Below are 17,716 nucleotides of genomic sequence, written 5' to 3'. Positions count from 1 at the left end.
CAGATCATGGCAATAATGCAGTAACACCAAGAAAGCATCACAGAACAACTAATAAAGCTGAATGATGTGTGGATAGTCTAGTATAAATCTACACTAATGTACTATTATTGCATCAATGTAATGTTGCAGGATTTGCCTGCAAAAAAACACCAGTCTGACGAGGCCCTATGCCAATCAATACTTTTATGTTTTTGTTTTGAAATGGGCTACTGTGCTATAGCTGCTGAAGTATAAAGTTAAATGAGCGTAGACATTATGGCACATATCCTTATATACCCCATTGCTCAAAATCTAGTGTTTTCAAAGTTTAATATTTAAGTCAGTTAATTAAGTCTGCATATATTTGATTACTTATAAAATCATCATTCTGAATTTAAAAAGGCATTTATTTGGCTGCAGATGACAATCAAGCATATGATGTAACTGGCACCAATGCAGAAGAGGCATTCCCTGTTGAGAAAAAAAAGAGTAGGACAGATGCCTCTTCTAACTACTTCACATTGTGGGTTTGAAAAATATTAAATCCCATTAAATTAAATGGGGGAATTATCATCTGCACTACACTACACAGGGAGAGATCCAAGATCTCTGTGAAAATCCCCCCCTTGCTGTAGCTTATTAGCATTTTTTAAAACTCAGGATGCAATTGCTAATCATATCATTGGCTGGCTATTTACAGAGCCTCAACCTGTCATATGGGTTCATACAGTGTTCCTGAAGCTTTTTTAGCTATGAGTTCTCTTCCCACCCCACCCCACTTTTGAACATATGAAACTGCTCATATAATTGGCCTATATGTTCCAACAGTACATTGTCTGCTTTGGTAACAGCTCTTCAGGTCTCAGGCAGGGGGTCTGTTCCATTCCCACCCATGAGATACTTTTAACTGGAGATGCTAGGGACTGAGCTTGAGCACCTTCTGTATGAATTACAAAGCACCTCTTCTGCCACTTAGTCTAGGCCTCTCCCTCAAAGTGACGCTGTCTCCTGGGCTCCCCACAACTCAGAGCTAATTTTTATCAGGGGCTGTGTGTGCAGCCACGTGTGTGGAGTCCACACCAGTTTCTTAACTCCCTTGCTCCCAGTCCCACCCTCTGACCAGCCCCAGTCTCACTCATTCATGCACTCACTAACAGGGGATCCCAGTTAGGGAATGTTGATGGCAGGGATTGCTTTGCAAAAGTCTCCATCCATACTCTCACCTTCTTTCTCTGAAAGGTATTGCTATGTGAGGAACTGTGGAGAAGAGAGCAACCCTGAGCTGCTGCATGTCTTCTGACAGGCTAATGATCATTTACTGGAATTGTTTACTTGCTGCTCCCATTGCAAATATAGCACTGGAATGGTGGCTGAGGGGCAAGTAGCCAAGGAAGGGAGATGGAGGGGAAATACGGTGGTGAAGAGAAGGGTTAAACATCTCTCCACTCACCTACTGCTGCCACCTTGAAAATCATCTCATCCCAACACCACTTTGAGGAGCTTACTAGCATGTGTTGTGGATAGTAGTAGTTTTGCCCTTACAAGCAGCATGAAAAAACCCTAGTGGCAGACTTAGGACAGTTGTTGCCCCTGTACATTGTCTGTATTAGCCAAAGCGTGAAAGCTGTAAAGCAAAGAAGGCAGGATTGCAGGGAAGATACCAGCTGCTGCTGCTGGTAGTTAACATGCTGGCAAGTCAGGCCATGAGTGAGATGTTCTCTTGTCCTCTTAGGGGACTGAGTCCTGTTCAGACACTGGGAAAACAAACTTTGGAGGGGGAAAGTTTGCTTTCACAAGCGACACTATACATGCCTTTTAATCTCAAACACATTCCCCCACCAAAAAAAATGTTTATTCAGTCCATGCACCGTGCCATTCTGGAAATAGATATTTTAATTTGAAGATAATTCCTCACAGTCTGGTTATATGAAATCCGAATGGTGGAGTAAATGCATGTTTTCCATATTTTTATGAAGAGAACAGATTGCAAAGACCTCCATTGCCAATCTCATTTTTTAATCATGAAAGGAACATATAATCCAGGCTCTTCAGGAAGCATGGTTTCTCCTGCATTAGAAAACAGCTGGGGTGACATTTGTAAGAGTTTCAGAATGTTACGATTTGAACTTGCATAATGTGAGTCACTAAAACATACTTGCGTTTATTAACAACAATTGTAAACGTGTGGTGTGAAAACAGCAGAACTGATGGAACATAATTCTTTGCAAGTAGAAAAGTGCAAATTCAATCCTTGACATCTTCAGTTAAGCAGGGGTGGAAACCTTGTTCAGCCTGAGGCCCACATTCTCCTCTGGGTGACCTTGCCAGTGGTGAGTGGGGCCAGACGCAAAAGTGTGTGGAGCAGTGTATGTAAATTTTACCTTGGTACAGTAGGCTAGTTTCTATACACACTCACACACCCCACTCTATCCCATATCCAGGGGAAATTAGGTTCTTTGCTCAGGTTACTGTAGGGCTGGAAAAGACCTCTTCCTGGAAAACATTTTCCTTTTTTAGGAACAGCAATACTGGGCTGGGCTAATGGCGCATGACTGAGCATAAGCCATGATTATAAGCATAATTTAGTATAAGCCATATATTTAGGAAAGGGAGGTAGAGATATTGTGTATTTATTTATTTATATTTATTTATTACATTTATATTCCATCTCGTCTCCAAGGAGCTCAAGGAGGCGTCCAAAGGGTTTTCCCTTTCCTGATTTTATCCTCATAGCAACCTTGTTAGGTTAGGCTGAGAGGCAGTGACTAGCCCAAGGTCATCCAGTGAGCTTTATATTTGAGCAGGGTTTGAATCTAATCTCCAAGGTCCCAGTCTGACACTCTTACCATTATATCACACTGGCACTCACTGGATTACCTGTGACATACTGGCTGCCTAGGGGAACTCCTCCTAAGAGGCAGAGAAGGAAGTGAATCAGGCAAAGTACCCTACCACAGTGGCCTATCCCAACTTTCAGATAATGGAATTGATGTCCTTATAACTCAAGAGACAAAGATTTGAACTTTGGTGAGCAACGCAAAGATTGAAGCTAAAGTGGTGATGCATGAATTATCAAACAAACAAGACTAGCCAACTTGGCAAGCTTGATACAATGGTATGAGGAAACTTCATAGAATGGTGGAAGATAGCACATGGCGACTGCATAGCAGAATGTTCTGATCAATGCAAAGATTTAGGCTGAAAGGAGTACAGGGGAATCTGAATATCACAGTATGTAGGGTGGGCAACGAAATGCACATTCCCTTCCACCCAAACACACTCTTGTCTCATGATATTGACTAATAACTAAATTATTTCCCACAAATTATGCCTTTATCAGTCTCTCCAATTATTCCCCCCCACCTTAAATATTTTCCCATTTCTTCAAAATGCAGTGAACAGATGGCATAGCTTGCTGCCTGCCAGCTCTCTTCATGTTGGATTTACCCCAATCTGGCTTCAGCCTTCTCCTTTCTCTGCTGAGATTTCTCTTGCCAAAGCTGTCAGCGACATTTTCCTGGACAGATCTTGAGATCATTTCTCATTTTATCTGACCTAAATGCAGTCCTTAATAGCAACATGGAGAGAGGGGGGTTTCTAGGTCATTTTCTTCCCCTTTGCTTCTGAACTAACACTGTGTTTTAATGGCTCCATGGTCAGATGTGATTCAGAGTGATTTACATGCCTAGAATAGTGACAAGAATGTGAACCATGGACCTTGTTCAAATCTCACCTCTGCCATTAACTAGTCTTGGGTAGTCTATGTCCTCCCTCCTTAGACTTAGGCCTGATTCGCATGTCACCTTAAGCCATAGTTAAGCTTTCACCTTTTCAGCAAGATGTTAAATACCATGAGATCCCACATATGCTGTTTCAAGACTGTTGCTATTTTGAGGTGTGATTCCATCAAATACGGCAAATTCAAATTGTGCAATTATAGTTAATTGGGAGGTCTTGCGCAACAGACCTGCTTCCCCAAAAGGGAAGACTTTTTTCAATAAGGAAAGTGAGGGGGAAATGCACTGAAAAGTGTGGGCTAACACTTGCTTTGATACAACGTCATGAAACCTCCCTACAAAGAAATCAGAATGAATGTTGATTAAATAGCCAATATATCTAATTTCCCTGTAAACAAATCAGGATGAATGCTCAATAAACAGATTGTCTAGATGTATCCATAATCTCCAGATTGAAATGTTCTTGGAGTAGTGTGGGAAGCAACCATATATAAGCCACAACCATGTAGCTCTTATAACATAAAAATCACTCTGTATAGTTATCAAGAAGTACCATATGCACTGAATTAAATGAATCCAAACCTGCAGGTGTCTTTACTTGTTTATATACTGCAGCGGCGTCACTAGAGGGAGTGCAGGGGGGGTGCAGACCTCCGGCGCGCGCCGTCCCACGGCATGGATGGGGGTGGCTGGTCTTGTGCGCTCGCGCATGCACACACCCACTGCACGCTCCAGGCTGGTGATGGAAGGCCCATCCCAGCTTCACTGCCAGCGAGCGGGCGCCTGCTGTCGGTCTCGCCCGCCCGCCTCTGAGGAGGAGTTGGCTGCGCTGACCTGGAGTGCTTCTCGGCTCCTTTGCCAGCCAATGGCATGGGGAGGGGTGGCTCTGGGTGTCACCCCCCTCAGGGTGTCACCCGGGTGCTGTCCGCACCCTCCGCACCCCGGTAGTGACGCCCCTGATATACTGTGCATCCATGCCACATATATTTACTGAAGCTACTGTTTGAAGAATCAGAAATGTGGAATATAATAAATATTTAAAAGTAATAAATACTTGTGGGCTATGGGATATCATAATAAAGGCTACTAGTAGCTGACTTTACATGCATTTTATGTATTATGTGTGGAATTTAAAGATTTACTATTAGTATCTTAATTTTCCAGCTAGCCATCTCCTAGGCATTCTGTATTTTAATCAATTATCTATTATATTACTCTCCATAAAACAGAACCTATAATATAGTAGCTGTTCTAACAAAACTGGTTTGCATTTCCTACTACTCTGTCATTTCAGCAGAATAATCCCTCCCTCTGCTACAATTTTTAAAAGAAATCACACATATAAATACGTGGGATGGAAACATTAGCTGCCATGCACAGGCCTGCTACAAAGTATTTTTTCATCCATAAATCACAACTATGAACTCTTTATTTTTAAATAACACTGCCTTTCTAACTAGGACATACAAATACTATTTATAAAGAATTGCCCTCTTTAGTACTATAGGAAAATATCTGACATAGCTGGCAATAATAAGTGCACTGGAGCCAGACACAGTTAAGTACCAAAAGATAATTTGTTTGCTGAATTTTTTCAGCCTTTAAATTTTGTTTTGGCTTCCGTTTACGGCTATACTGACAAATGATCTCAAAAACAGATCCTGAAAGGCAAAATAACTGATGCAGACTGTTGCACCCTCACCTATCACCACACTGTTTGTAGCAGATGGGGGCATCTTTTATTTACCCAACATACTCCTATAGCAATTCTGCTACTAGGGACTCTGCGATATTCCCTCATCCCTTGCTATAAACAACCAGGTTTACAGGCAAGCCTCACCCCACCCCATCCCCAATGTATCTTTGGTGCCTTTTAAAAAGATCACAGCTATGGGCTGCTCCCTTAATCTGTTACTGTTTCTCTGAGGTAAACTCCACGGCCACCACTGATACTGTTTCAAACCTTTGTTTATGTTCAGTCTACACTTACACCCTTTTTGATAGCTGGCTAAAAACTATGCATGTTTGAAAACTAAACAGATTTTATTGAACAGAAAAAAAAAAGATTAATTTAACTCTGTTCTTATGCATGTGGTTACAGTTAGTTCTTCTTTAGATCAAATATAATACACTTAATAAGTTCCTTAATTACTATGCCAAGAATCTATTTCACTATCCCAAGATAAACCAACTACATCCTATCTCCAAACCAAGCAATACCTTATCCACTTCCAAACTTTTCCTTATCTAACTGTCAGGGAATCACCGTATAGCACACACCAATCACCATATAGCACACACTAACATTCTACTTACTCATTCCCCAGGCCTGGCCTCCAAGAGGTCTTCTGTATCTTTAAAAATTGTGCAGGGGGAAGGGAGAATTGCAAAAACACCTGCACTTGGCTGACTTTCTCTTCTCCTAAAGATACAGAATCAGTCTCAGGGCCTGAACCTGGCAACCTTATGTGGAAGTGAGAAGCCCCAAGCTCTGCTGGGCTTAGAACTTGGAGGAAGAAAAAGCTGCCTATTCAAGTGTCTGGTCTGCTGCTGTCTCCCCTAGCTCTACAAACAGTCTGGCTTGGGTAAGACTAGAAAATGGAACTAGGACTATGCCTACTATTAGGCCACATTCTTGTAGTGGTAATGATTGATGATACCCAACTGTAATTATTTCAATGTGTGAATATACTAGTTACTAGTTCAATCTTATTAGCAATTTTGTGTAGTTATAAAGCTGGTGAATGGACCACAGGCAATTTGGTCTGGCCTAATTTGAAAGGAAATTAATTTAAATTAGTTAAAAATAAACATAAGAAGCCAGTGAGCAGCTTGGGTGAATTCCAGATGCATCACCATTGGTAGGAGATAATGTTCCATCAGTGAATCATGACTAAGGGCTTATCCACACGGTGGTTTACTGTGTGTTTGCTGCTCCTTGCATCCTGTCTTAATTTGCATAGTTCACACGACTTTACCTGGAAACAGCAGCTATTACAATGCTTTTCCCTTCTAAATTTGGAGTAACTCTTGTTGTTGTTGTTGTTGTTATGTGCCTTCAAGTCAACTATGACTTATGGCGACCCTATGAATCAGCAACCTCCAAGAACATCTGTCGTGAACAACCCTGTTCTTGTTGTTGTAATGTCTTCGCAGAAGCATATGGAAAGCTTGGGCTCTCAATATTAAAAAAACCAAAGTGCTTCATCAACAGCTGCGAACTAGTCCCTCTGTAGCGCCATCAATCCAGCTTAATGGTGTGACGTTGGAGAACGTTGATCACTTCCCCTATCTCGGCAGCCATCTCTCTGTAAAAGCTGACATCAATGCTGAAATTCAACATCATCTGAGCTCTGCGAGTGCCACGTTCTCCCAAATGAAGCGTAGAGTGTTCGAGGATCGGGATATTCGCAGGGAGACCAAAATGCTTATTTACAAAGCCATTGTACTACCGATCTTACTGTATGCCTGTGAAACATGGACCATTTATAAACGCCACTCCCAACTTCTTGAAAGATTCCACCAACTCTGCCTCCAGAAAATTCTGCAAATTACTTGAGAAGACAGACGGACTAATGTTAGCATTTTGGAAGAAGCAAAGACTACCAGTGTTAAACCAATGATCCTTCAACATCAACTTTGCTGGACCGGCCATGTTGTTAGAATGCCTAATCACCGTCTTCCAAAGCAGCTACTTTTCTCCCATCTTGAGGATGGCAAACGGAACATCGATGGACAGCAAAAGAGGATTAAAGATGTTCTTAAAGTGAATCTAAAAAAAAAGTAACATGAACATTGACAACTGGGAAGTCTTGGCCCATGAATGGGCCCAAATGGAGGTCGGCTATTATCAAAGGTGCTGTGGACTTTGAAGAAGCACGAATACAGGGCGAGCGGGACAAACTAGCTAAGTGGAAAGCATGTCAAACAAATCCTCATCGTGACCATCTTCCATCTGGAAACCTATGTCCTCACTGTGGGAGGCTGTGTGGATCCAGAATTGGCCTCCTCAGTCACTTACAGACCCACTGTTAAAGACCTTGTCTTGGAAGACAATCTTACTCGGCCACGAGTAAGTTTCATTAAAAAAAAACCCCGAAGTGTGATTATTTGTATTTTGACTGGTACAATACAGATAAAATACAAATCTTTGTTTAAGCAGTGTTATGCTTTTGTGCATAAAATAGGGGGGAAAGAAAAATAAGACACCATTTGCAGCAACATGAAAACGGCTTGTGGAATGGCAGAGAGCAGCGGACGTTTCTCTTCAGCCCACAGGAAATGAAATAAATGAAGGGGGGGAGGGAGTGGGCGTGGAGAGGGGAACGATTGACACACCCAACTAAAAGTATCTGAGCAAAACATCTGCAAGCCCTAGAGATACGGAGTGAAGATGTTTTTTCCTTTTTGGATTATCAGAGGATTGGGTTAGTACGGATTTACAGGGGGGAAACTGCATGTTAGCTTCTGTTTGCCAGTAACGTCATGTGAATTAAAAGGGGATGTGAGTAGCATCACACACACAGTAAAACCCTGTGTAGATGAGACCTCTGCGTTTAATCCTTCAGGGAGGAACGTCTCTATGTGTGAATGGAAAAAAGTGAGTTTGCAGCTAGCATAGACAACACAGTGCAAATGATGCAAATAAAAAACGGACTTAGAAGTAGCATGGTTACTATGGAGAAATGCTTCCATGTGGATGAGCCTTGAGTGTAGAGACAAGCTTACTGTTCTGTTGGTTCCAGTGCGTCTCCACCTCTCTTTTCTGAAAATGGGGGCTATTCTGCCCCAACTGAACATTATGCTATTTAATATACTACCTGCAGGTTTGTAGGTAGTATTCTCTTTAGTAAATCTGTTAGAAACAGATTAGGTCTTATTGTCTGTTATCATGCTTTGATTGGCTGCTCCATTCCATCTCCTTTTTTCAACTGAATCCTTTATTTATCATCTTTGTGAAGTTAAGTGTTTTCTTTATGGATTTATTAGTTGCTTTTTAAGATTAATTATGAATAAAATATGAGAGCCAGTGTGGTGTAATGGTTAAGGTGTTGGACTACGACCTGGGAGACCAGGATTCAAATCCCCACACAGCCATGAAGCTCACTGGGTGACCTTGGGCCAGTCACTGCCTCTCAGCCTCAGAGGAAGGCAATGGTAAACCACCTCTGAATCCTGCTTACCATGAAAACCCTATTCATAGGGTCGCCATAAGTCGGAATCGACTTGAAGGCATTTCCATCCATTCCACATGAATAAAATAGAAGATCTGAGTTATATAAAGTGTGGATTGGATCCAAGTTTGTCTGCCTGGATAGGCACACGGCTCAACGTGTGTTGAGGCCAGAACAGGGGTGCACAATGCTGGTCAAACTATGCCCCTTTTTACTGTTAAACCTGCTGAGATCAGCTTGAGTGCAGTTTTTAAAAACTCACTTCAAAGAGAATTCACAAATGATCACCAGAGCAACCCATTCCCCTCCGGGTGTGGCCAATGGAAGTGCTTTGCTGTAGGTGACTAGTGTGCTCACAGCCTGACTCTGCAATACACAGTCTTAACTGCTGTCCCAAAATTGGAAGGAGGATGTCTGTCCATGGTTCCGGGACTGATTGGGAAATTACATACATATCATCTTGAGTATAAATTGATGTGTGTTTCTCATCTTAATGGGGGGAAAAGCTGTGCCCTAAGTATCAAGAGTTTGGGAAACAAACAGTGCTTGGACTAGTAATGTCTGCTGAACAGGAGCCTGTTGTGTTGACTAGGTCCCATGAGTGAGGTAGTCATGGTAGCTCCTTACCTCCTTTCAAATATGCGCACAAGGGACAACTGATTCTCACACCCCCTATTCTAAAGAGTTTTTCCTCTCCTAGTCCTTCCAAGGAAATGGGATTGAGATTTGTTCAGTACTGAATTCTTTTCAATGCTCAGTGCTAGTTTTGGCTTTGATTGGGTGCCAAGAATTTGCTAAAGCTGAAGGAAAATTGGACCAGAGGCGGTGGAAAAAAGAATCCAAGGTTCTCAAGCGAGAGAGGTTTACAAGAATAGTTTAGCTTCCAAAAAGGAACAAATCTTCTGAACTTTCCAAACTGGAATAACTCTGTTTTCCAGGTCAATTAGGTTTCTTCTTGTGTAATCTATGGTCATTTTCTTCCTCTATTCAGTTTCTGACTTCAGAATATAGTTCTGATTCATTTTTTTTTAATCAGTTGACAGTGCTCTTTTGGTCATCAGCTGAGGAAATGCAGCGGTCTATATTGGAAGGAGGATTTAATTTTCCAGACATTAGTTTATACCGTAAGGCTTATCGTTTACCATGCTCAAATGGATGGCAAGTTTGTTCTATAATGAATACCCTAACATGGGTAATTTTAGAGATGGTTTATTCACTCGTCTGTGGATGGGTAGTGTTGGGGTCTATGTATATATATTTAAAAAGCACCTATACCACCTTAAATTGTAGTGAATAGAGAGACATGGCAGATGCTGTCTTGTCAGTCACAATTTGACCATTGGTTATATGCTAAATTAACTCTATGGGCTAATCCATATTTGATTACTTTTTTGTGGAAGAAATGAGTTGATTGTGAGATCTATACATTACATCAGCTGATAGGCTCAGATGGAGAATTTTTGTTGTTTCCTTCATTGCGGTTTAAATGTCATTTACCAGTGAGTGAGGTATCTTCAGTTATAAAACCTGTGGATGTCTATTAATGACTCATCTGCTTTGAATGCTTCAACATCTTCTAAATTGCTGGAAGGAATTATTGGATCTTCACAGAAAGCTAAACCCATAACTGCATTTATAAATGCTTATTAGATTTTTGTAAAGTAGCGGTTCAGGAGCTAAGAGAGGTAGGGAATAGGGAATTAGAATGTACTATACCATCTAAACATGGGAAATTGCTTTAGAATCTATATGGAACATTTCCTTAGATTTAAAACTGAGATTGATTCACCAAAAATTAATGTTTTGGGTATATTGAATTCCACAACAGAGGTGTCATGCTGAAAGCAATTCATTGAGGCATATGATGTGGGCATGCCCAGCAGTGATACGTTCTTTCTGGTCTGAAGTTGTTGTTGATATCCATTTTGCCCTGGTAAAATATTTGCAAATGTTCATGTACTTTTAAATTATATCCCTGTAGTATAGGGATTGATGGCAGGACAACAAAAGTGAAGTTTGCGAGCCCTTATGGTTTCTAAGAGACAATATACTTTGAGCTGGACAATTGGATGGCTTTTATTGACATGTTTAAATATGGAGGTATTGATTATTTCATTTTTAATGTAAGACGATAGTGACCACTTTGTTTATTCTTTTCCTCTCCTATTTTTCTTCTGTGTTAAATTTGTTTTAAATATTAATTTTAAAAGTCTGATTTTGTGATTGCTAATTACTAGAGGCTCCAGGGGCATGCTGTCTGATTTCTGAATTATGCTTTTACAGACCAGTACTGCCTACCTAGGTGCTTTCCTGCTCTTCTCTGCTCAACCTCTATATCTGGCAATGGTAATAATCCTATACAATAATCCTATACAATAATTTGTACAGTGCTTTCAAAGTGTTTCATGTTTTACTTGTGAAGCTTTACATAATTCTAATCCTTACAGCGCCTGCAAGATAAATCAATATTGTTGTCTCCTTATTGAACTTGTGGAGCTGAAACTGGGAAAGAGCTGCCACCTAGTAAGTTCCTGGCAGTGGTGAGATTTGAATTTCCTGATTCATAGTTCAGTCTCTAAGCCCCTACGCTATATTAGCTCTTATGCAGTGTAAATAAATATATATTACAAAAAAGCTGTACATTTTCATTATTTTCTCTTTCCAGTCAAACAAGTCCTGCAAAAATCTGGCCTGGTATTTTCCACTACTCAGAAAAATTGGACTTAGAAACAACACATACGGACAGTTGCAAATAAAATCCAATTTATGCACATTGGGTTTTGTCTTGGCCTGATATTTGAAGTGGGGTTTAGAATGGCCTTCTAAGCAGCCATTTTCAAGCAGTCCATCCTAGGAAATTATCCACTTTAACTTCAGTTGTCATGAAAGAGACATAGAAATACTATGCGAAATGCTGAATTTAAACACCACAACTTATAAATATAGAGAGCAAATTAGATGCCTGGCTGAGCAGGATTTTATTCGAGAGAAATCAATACTAGGGCTCAGCTGTGCAAATGTTGGGTTAGAAAACACTCAGCGCAACTGTTTCATTGGAGGAAAATCCTATCAGCCTTCAAAGTAGAATTTCTGACTTCTGGCAAAAGACCAGGATGCTCTCAGGGAATTAGTGTAGAATGACAATTTTGCATTACTGACTCCTGGTTGGTTTTTCTGCATAGCTCCCAAGGATGAGTTGGGCCCTTATCTGGGCTGAGGAAAAATATCTGTGATTTCTAAAATTACATTCCTAGTCAGGACAGGTGTTCCGGGAAACTGAACAGGCAGTTAAACAAACTGTAGACACCGATAAAAACTGATCTAGATCTCTTACCTCATCATTTTCATTATTGGATTATTTATCAGGCATATCTAGCTTTGTCAAAGCTCAAATTTTATTTTGCTTAGCTAGGAAGTGTTCTTGTAAAGTTTTCCAAAATAAATGTCTGGGATCCTAAGATAAGTTAACTTAAGGAAGTTCACGGAAGGAAAGTTTGCCACTCCTCTTCCTCCCTTCAGCCCCTGGTTCCTCCCCATAAAAAAAAGCCTTCCAGAGGGTCAGGAGGCCCTTCGCAACAATGTGAAATAGGGCTTGGGGGGCTGTTGAGGGAAAGGAAGGAGAGGAAACTTTCCTTCCAAAAACATCCTTAATTTGTCCTAGGATCCAAGTTCAATTTTGGGTGACTTCCCCCTCTCTTAGCACCCCTTGCACTTCATCCCAGATTGTTTGTTCAGGAGGGCTCCCCAACTCTCCACATAAGCTTTTAGGTGGCATTTGGGGGTGCTGAAACTTTCCTTCTGTGAAACAAAATTTCCTTTCCATGAACTTTCTTAAGTCAACTATTGTTAGCATCCCAGCCAATAAAATGTTCTGTCAAGAAGGCACAAAATTTTAATGCACTTTTTTCCTGATAAAAATGAACCAAACCATCTTGGGAAAGCATGATTACGGCAATACAAAGTTTGCCTGAAATCCATTTTTGTATAGATATACATTAGATTAGTGCTTGATACAGTGTCCTGTGGGTTAAGGATTCAACTGATGTGAGCAATTATGTAAATTTGAAAACGTGTTTGTGGAAATCAGCTGGACAACAATACAATGTAAAATATAGTTATCATTCTTAGAATGTCCCACTGTCACATTTATGCATCTGGAGTGGAGAGTTTCCAGCATTCAGTCAATGCTTGCTGAGTCCAAATGGCAACAAACAGTTTCTGCCACCTAGTGGCTGACCAAAGGATGATGTTTCTCACAAATTTTGTGAATGTGTTAAAATGGATCTGTGCTGTTTTTGGTAGATGTTTTGGCATGTGGTGAGATGAATTGAGCAGCCTGATAGCTTCCTAAAAGAAGCATGGAGGACCAACATCTATGGGAAATGATTATATAGAACAGACTTATTGGGAGATAAATTCTCTTTAAAACAAACTGGAAACCACTCACGTGCCTTAGAAAATTGATGCATGTAGCGAGCATTATGAGCTGAACAACAAAATAAGCTTATAGAAAGGGTATTTACTATTGTTATTTAAGAGGCCATTGCAAATATCTGATCCTGGGGTGACTGGTTAAATCTGGCTGCTGTTTCTGGTTTATATATTTGATGAGGCTATGTGTGTTTAGCCGCTAAAAGTATAGTTTTTTTTAATTGTGTGTTTAAAATGCTTGTTTTGCTAATTAACTTATATTTCCCTATATATTGGTATGTTTTAAATTGGTATTTTCTCACCATTGGGGGTGCCTTTGGGGCAGAGAGAGCAGTTGAGTTTATTTATTTTCCTGTTCATGCCTTCATCCCTTTATCCTCTTGTTTTATGTCTACTTGATTGTAGGCCTGTGGGCAAGAACTGCTTTGGTTTTTAAAACGTCTTTTTATAGTGTCTAGGAAAATTTATAAACCATATAAATGATAAATAATAATAAATGACATAAGATTCTACAGTCCAGATCTGTAGAACTTCTCCTGTCATCTTCAATCTCTTCTTCCATCCCCCTTGATAAATGGGCATCCAAATCATGATTGCCCAAGTGCACTCCCTTTCCGGCATGTTCTGCTTAGCTTTATAGTTGCCAAGGGGCATAAGACTCACCGTGCAATAAGCCTGGCTGGGAAAGCAATCTCCATTGTTTATCCAGATTTTCTTCCTGCAACACCTGCTTAAATTACATTGAAACACATTTGAGTAAAGACTTTTTACTTCTTGAGAGATAAACTGTTGGCAGAACAATTTTTAAAAAGGGAAAACAAGTTGTCAGGTAAGAGCATCTCTGTAGGCTTTACTGTACATTCTTCTCTTACTGCCATTTTACTTTAATAGAAATCCATAACAAGTCATCATCTGGTATTGTGGGCACTTGATGAATAACTGGAGATGAACTCCCAGCAGATTAACACAGCAGCCACTCTTTGCCACGGAGCTTTAATCAACGGAAGTCAGCCAAAATTAAAGGATGTGTGTATTCTTCTAGCCCTGTTATTTGCTGTAATTCTTTAAACACTCTACTCTCCCCCACCCGCCTCAATGCAAACGTTTAACATTCATGAAGCCAGAGGCAGTGGGTTCAGCTGGCAAGCCTATGTGGGGTAGATCTTGAAAGGCAAAGAAAGCATTTAGGTTCCTCTTTTGGCTTCGCTTTCATTGTCTGTCAGATACCTTTTCTTGCGCTTTTTGAAAACACAGACCCCAGAGAGTCTATAGAAGTCCATTTAAAAAAGCAAAAGTGTTATGTTTGTTAGGTACTTCTGAAAATGTGAGCTTATGAATAATTTTGTTACTAGGAAAGCCACACAGCCTAGGAATGATGTGTAGGTTGTGGACTGACAGTTTTCAGCATTCAGGACAGGTTCTATATGTGTGACAATGGTGAAGAAAGAGGAGGATATAGATCAGGGATGGACCACCTTTTTTCTGCCAAGGGCTGCATTCCCTCTGGGTCATCTGTTGGGCTGCATGCTGGTGATAGGCAGAGCCAGGGCTGATGATGGGCAGAGCCAGAGACAAAAGTGTTCTGGTTTAATTAATCTGGAACAAAGACCACCCTGCTTTAGTTTTCACGATGGCTACCTCAAATTAGAATTCCCCATCCTATTAAGGCATACAGGCTTTGATGTGCTTACTGTTAAATAAGTAAGCAGAAGATTTTTTTTTTAAGGTACTACAGACCAATACAACTAGTACTCTGAAAAGCAGGTGAAAGTAATTCCTTTTGGAATTCAGTGTGCTACCACACACACACACCACATAGCAGAAGCTTACCAGTTCTTAAGTCCCTCAGGCCATACAATCAGGAGAAGGTTAAGAAAAGACCATCATTTTATTTTTATTTACGTATTGTCTCTTTCAGTTGGTCTTAAACTGTGTGTGGGGGGAGAGACGCTTAAAAGCCATAAATAAATAAATAAAGTGGAAATGAACAGGAAGGAGGGAACACTGATGGAATGTAAGAATGTGCTGTAGATAATAAATGGGTAGTGCAATCCCGTACATTGAGCTCAATGAGATTTCCTCCCAGGTGAATATGTACAGGATTGCAGCCTGAGTCTCCAGGTCAAAGGCAGGAAGAACAGAATACATAGGTGACAGATAGAACCTCTGTTCCTATGTCGGTCTCTAGCCTAGATGTTGCTGGTTGTCTGTTTTGAAACCATGAAGAAGGAACAAACTTTGCTTTCCAGATGGCCAGTGTAGGTAGACGGGACAGAAAAAGCTGCCCCTTTGACTGTGCAGTGTTAGAAAAGAGGAAGACATACTCAAGTTGATCTTTGGCAGCAGCATCACCACTAGGCAGAATGACCTACACTCCAAACAACACATGATGTTAATGATGACATTTGTCCTTCAGTGCAAACTTTTCTTTCACAAATTGCTAGTCACATGTGGCCCTCCAAGCCTCTCTATCTTGCCCTTGGGGTTCTTTCCTTGGTAGCGCCCCCATCCCCGGCAACACCCCCTGCTTCCTGGTCACACATCTGTTCCTTCACCCACTTTTGCTTCTGCTCACCACTGGCTTGTGGCCCCCAGAAGGTTGCCCATGAGGCAACATGGCCCTCAGAATGAAAAAGGGTCCCCACTCCTGCTTTACTGTTAGGCAAATGCAGCGGCTGCCTGACTGAAGTGGTGATAAACTACTGAGTTATATTAGCCCAATTCACTGTGAACTGTATTAATACAATCCACTATGCTTTCATTAAAATGTTTTTATGGAGCACTTTTCATATGCCATGTAGACAGACTGGGGATCAGGGCAGATGGGCCTGGTGGATTGTAGGGCTTGAATGCGCTGGGTAAGCTCAAGTAAAGCCACACTTACATAACATGCCACAAATTGCAGGTAAGCTCCCATCTGTCCCCACAGCTGGAGAGGTATAAAATACCGGCAGCTAGAGAGTGAGATAGGCACACTAGCTATCCTAGGCCAGCTATCTGCAAGTCCACTGGATAGATTAGGAACTTCCCTCAACAATGACATGCCCAGAAAGAAAGGATGCAGCTGATGTTGGATCTATATAGCAGGCAGTGGCATAGGATTGAGTCTCTGGAATTACTTCATGTCCAGGATCAGGAGGATTCTAGTCTGTGGTATTATTGGCCTGGCTTCAGCTGCCTGCAGTTTCCTCCTATAACCAGATGCCTCATGATGACAGAAGGAGGAAAGAATTGGCATTGAAGCCTACCAGGCTCCTGGGTTGAGCTCTGTAGTGCTTGGCAATATTTTATCTTAGTCCTCTTATTTTATTTTTTCCCCTTTTGCTTGAAAATAAACTGCATTGCTCCTTTAAGGCAAGTTAACACAATACTTTTTTTTGGTATGTAACTTTAAGATAGGTAGCCATAGTGCCTTGTTGCATTAAAAGCAGAGCTTGGAAAAGTTACTTTTTTGAACTACAACTCCCATCAGCCCAATCCAGTGGCCATGCCTGGCTGGGGCTGATGGGAGTTGTAGTTCAAAAAAGTAACTTTTCCAAGCTCTGATTAAAAGTACAGAGTCCCGTAGCACCTTTAAAACCTAATGGATTTATTAGGGCAAAAGATTTCATGGACTACAGTTCTCTTTTGTACATGTGAGCAGACCCAGGCATCCTTTGGCAGATGCTCACATGAACCAATGCAATGTATGATGAACCAGAATGATCACAACTATGACTCCACAAGGATGGAGAACCTATGGCCTTCGTTGTCATTGGACCCCACTCCCATCACCCCCAGCCAGCATGGCCAATGATCACTGACGGTGGGAGTTGTAGTTTAACAACATCTGGAGGGGCACAGGTTCCCCATTCCTGCTCCACAGCAGTTCCCATAAGCACAGCATCACGTTCCTCTGCATGGCCACAGCTACAGACTATATTGTCCAGTTCATGTTCTGTATTTCTCCATACACGTGCGTTTTCTGGGAACTTTAGGATTGCTTGCGCAGACAAAAGCTCAAGTTAATCATTTTATCCTTGTTACTGATAAGCTGTGAAGGACTGGCTGCAGCTGCAGCTACTTCCCAGAGATCTTTTGCTTTTGCTTTCATCTACAAAAAGTCAAAATTGTGTGTAAATTTATATATATATGTAATTTATTGAACTATAAGTTTACATTTCTTAAGGAGAAGAGAGGGAAAGAGAAAAGGGGGAATACCATTCCACAATCTGTTCAATCCCTCTACCCCACCCCAGACAATGCATTCCAGAAAACTCCAGACAGGAGAACGCTCTGTCCGAAGGATCTCCTGTTGAATTAGGATGTAATCTTCATCATGTCTACTCAGAAGTAAGTCCTATTGAATTCAAGGAGGCTTACTCCCAACAAAATGTGACACAGTGATGTCTCAGA

General features: G+C 41.1%; 1 protein-coding gene across 2 annotated transcripts in view; it reads left to right on the top strand.

The window, feature by feature from the left end:
* The first annotated feature begins 6,205 nt into the window (after positions 1-6,205).
* FAM107B (family with sequence similarity 107 member B) overlaps positions 6,206-17,716 on the top strand; it is a 128,084-nt gene continuing 116,573 nt past the window's right edge. For both annotated transcript variants that reach the window (XM_061582298.1, XM_061582292.1), the window contains exon 1: positions 6,206-6,301. The gene's annotated coding sequence lies outside the window, so the exon portion shown is untranslated. The remainder of the gene's footprint in view (positions 6,302-17,716) is intronic.

The sequence above is a fragment of the Rhineura floridana genome, chromosome 8 (assembly GCF_030035675.1).
Source record: "Rhineura floridana isolate rRhiFlo1 chromosome 8, rRhiFlo1.hap2, whole genome shotgun sequence".
NCBI classification, from domain to species: Eukaryota; Metazoa; Chordata; class Lepidosauria; order Squamata; family Rhineuridae; genus Rhineura; species Rhineura floridana.
Note: the sequence above shows the minus strand (reverse complement) of the source record. Positions and strands in the feature narration are given on the sequence as shown.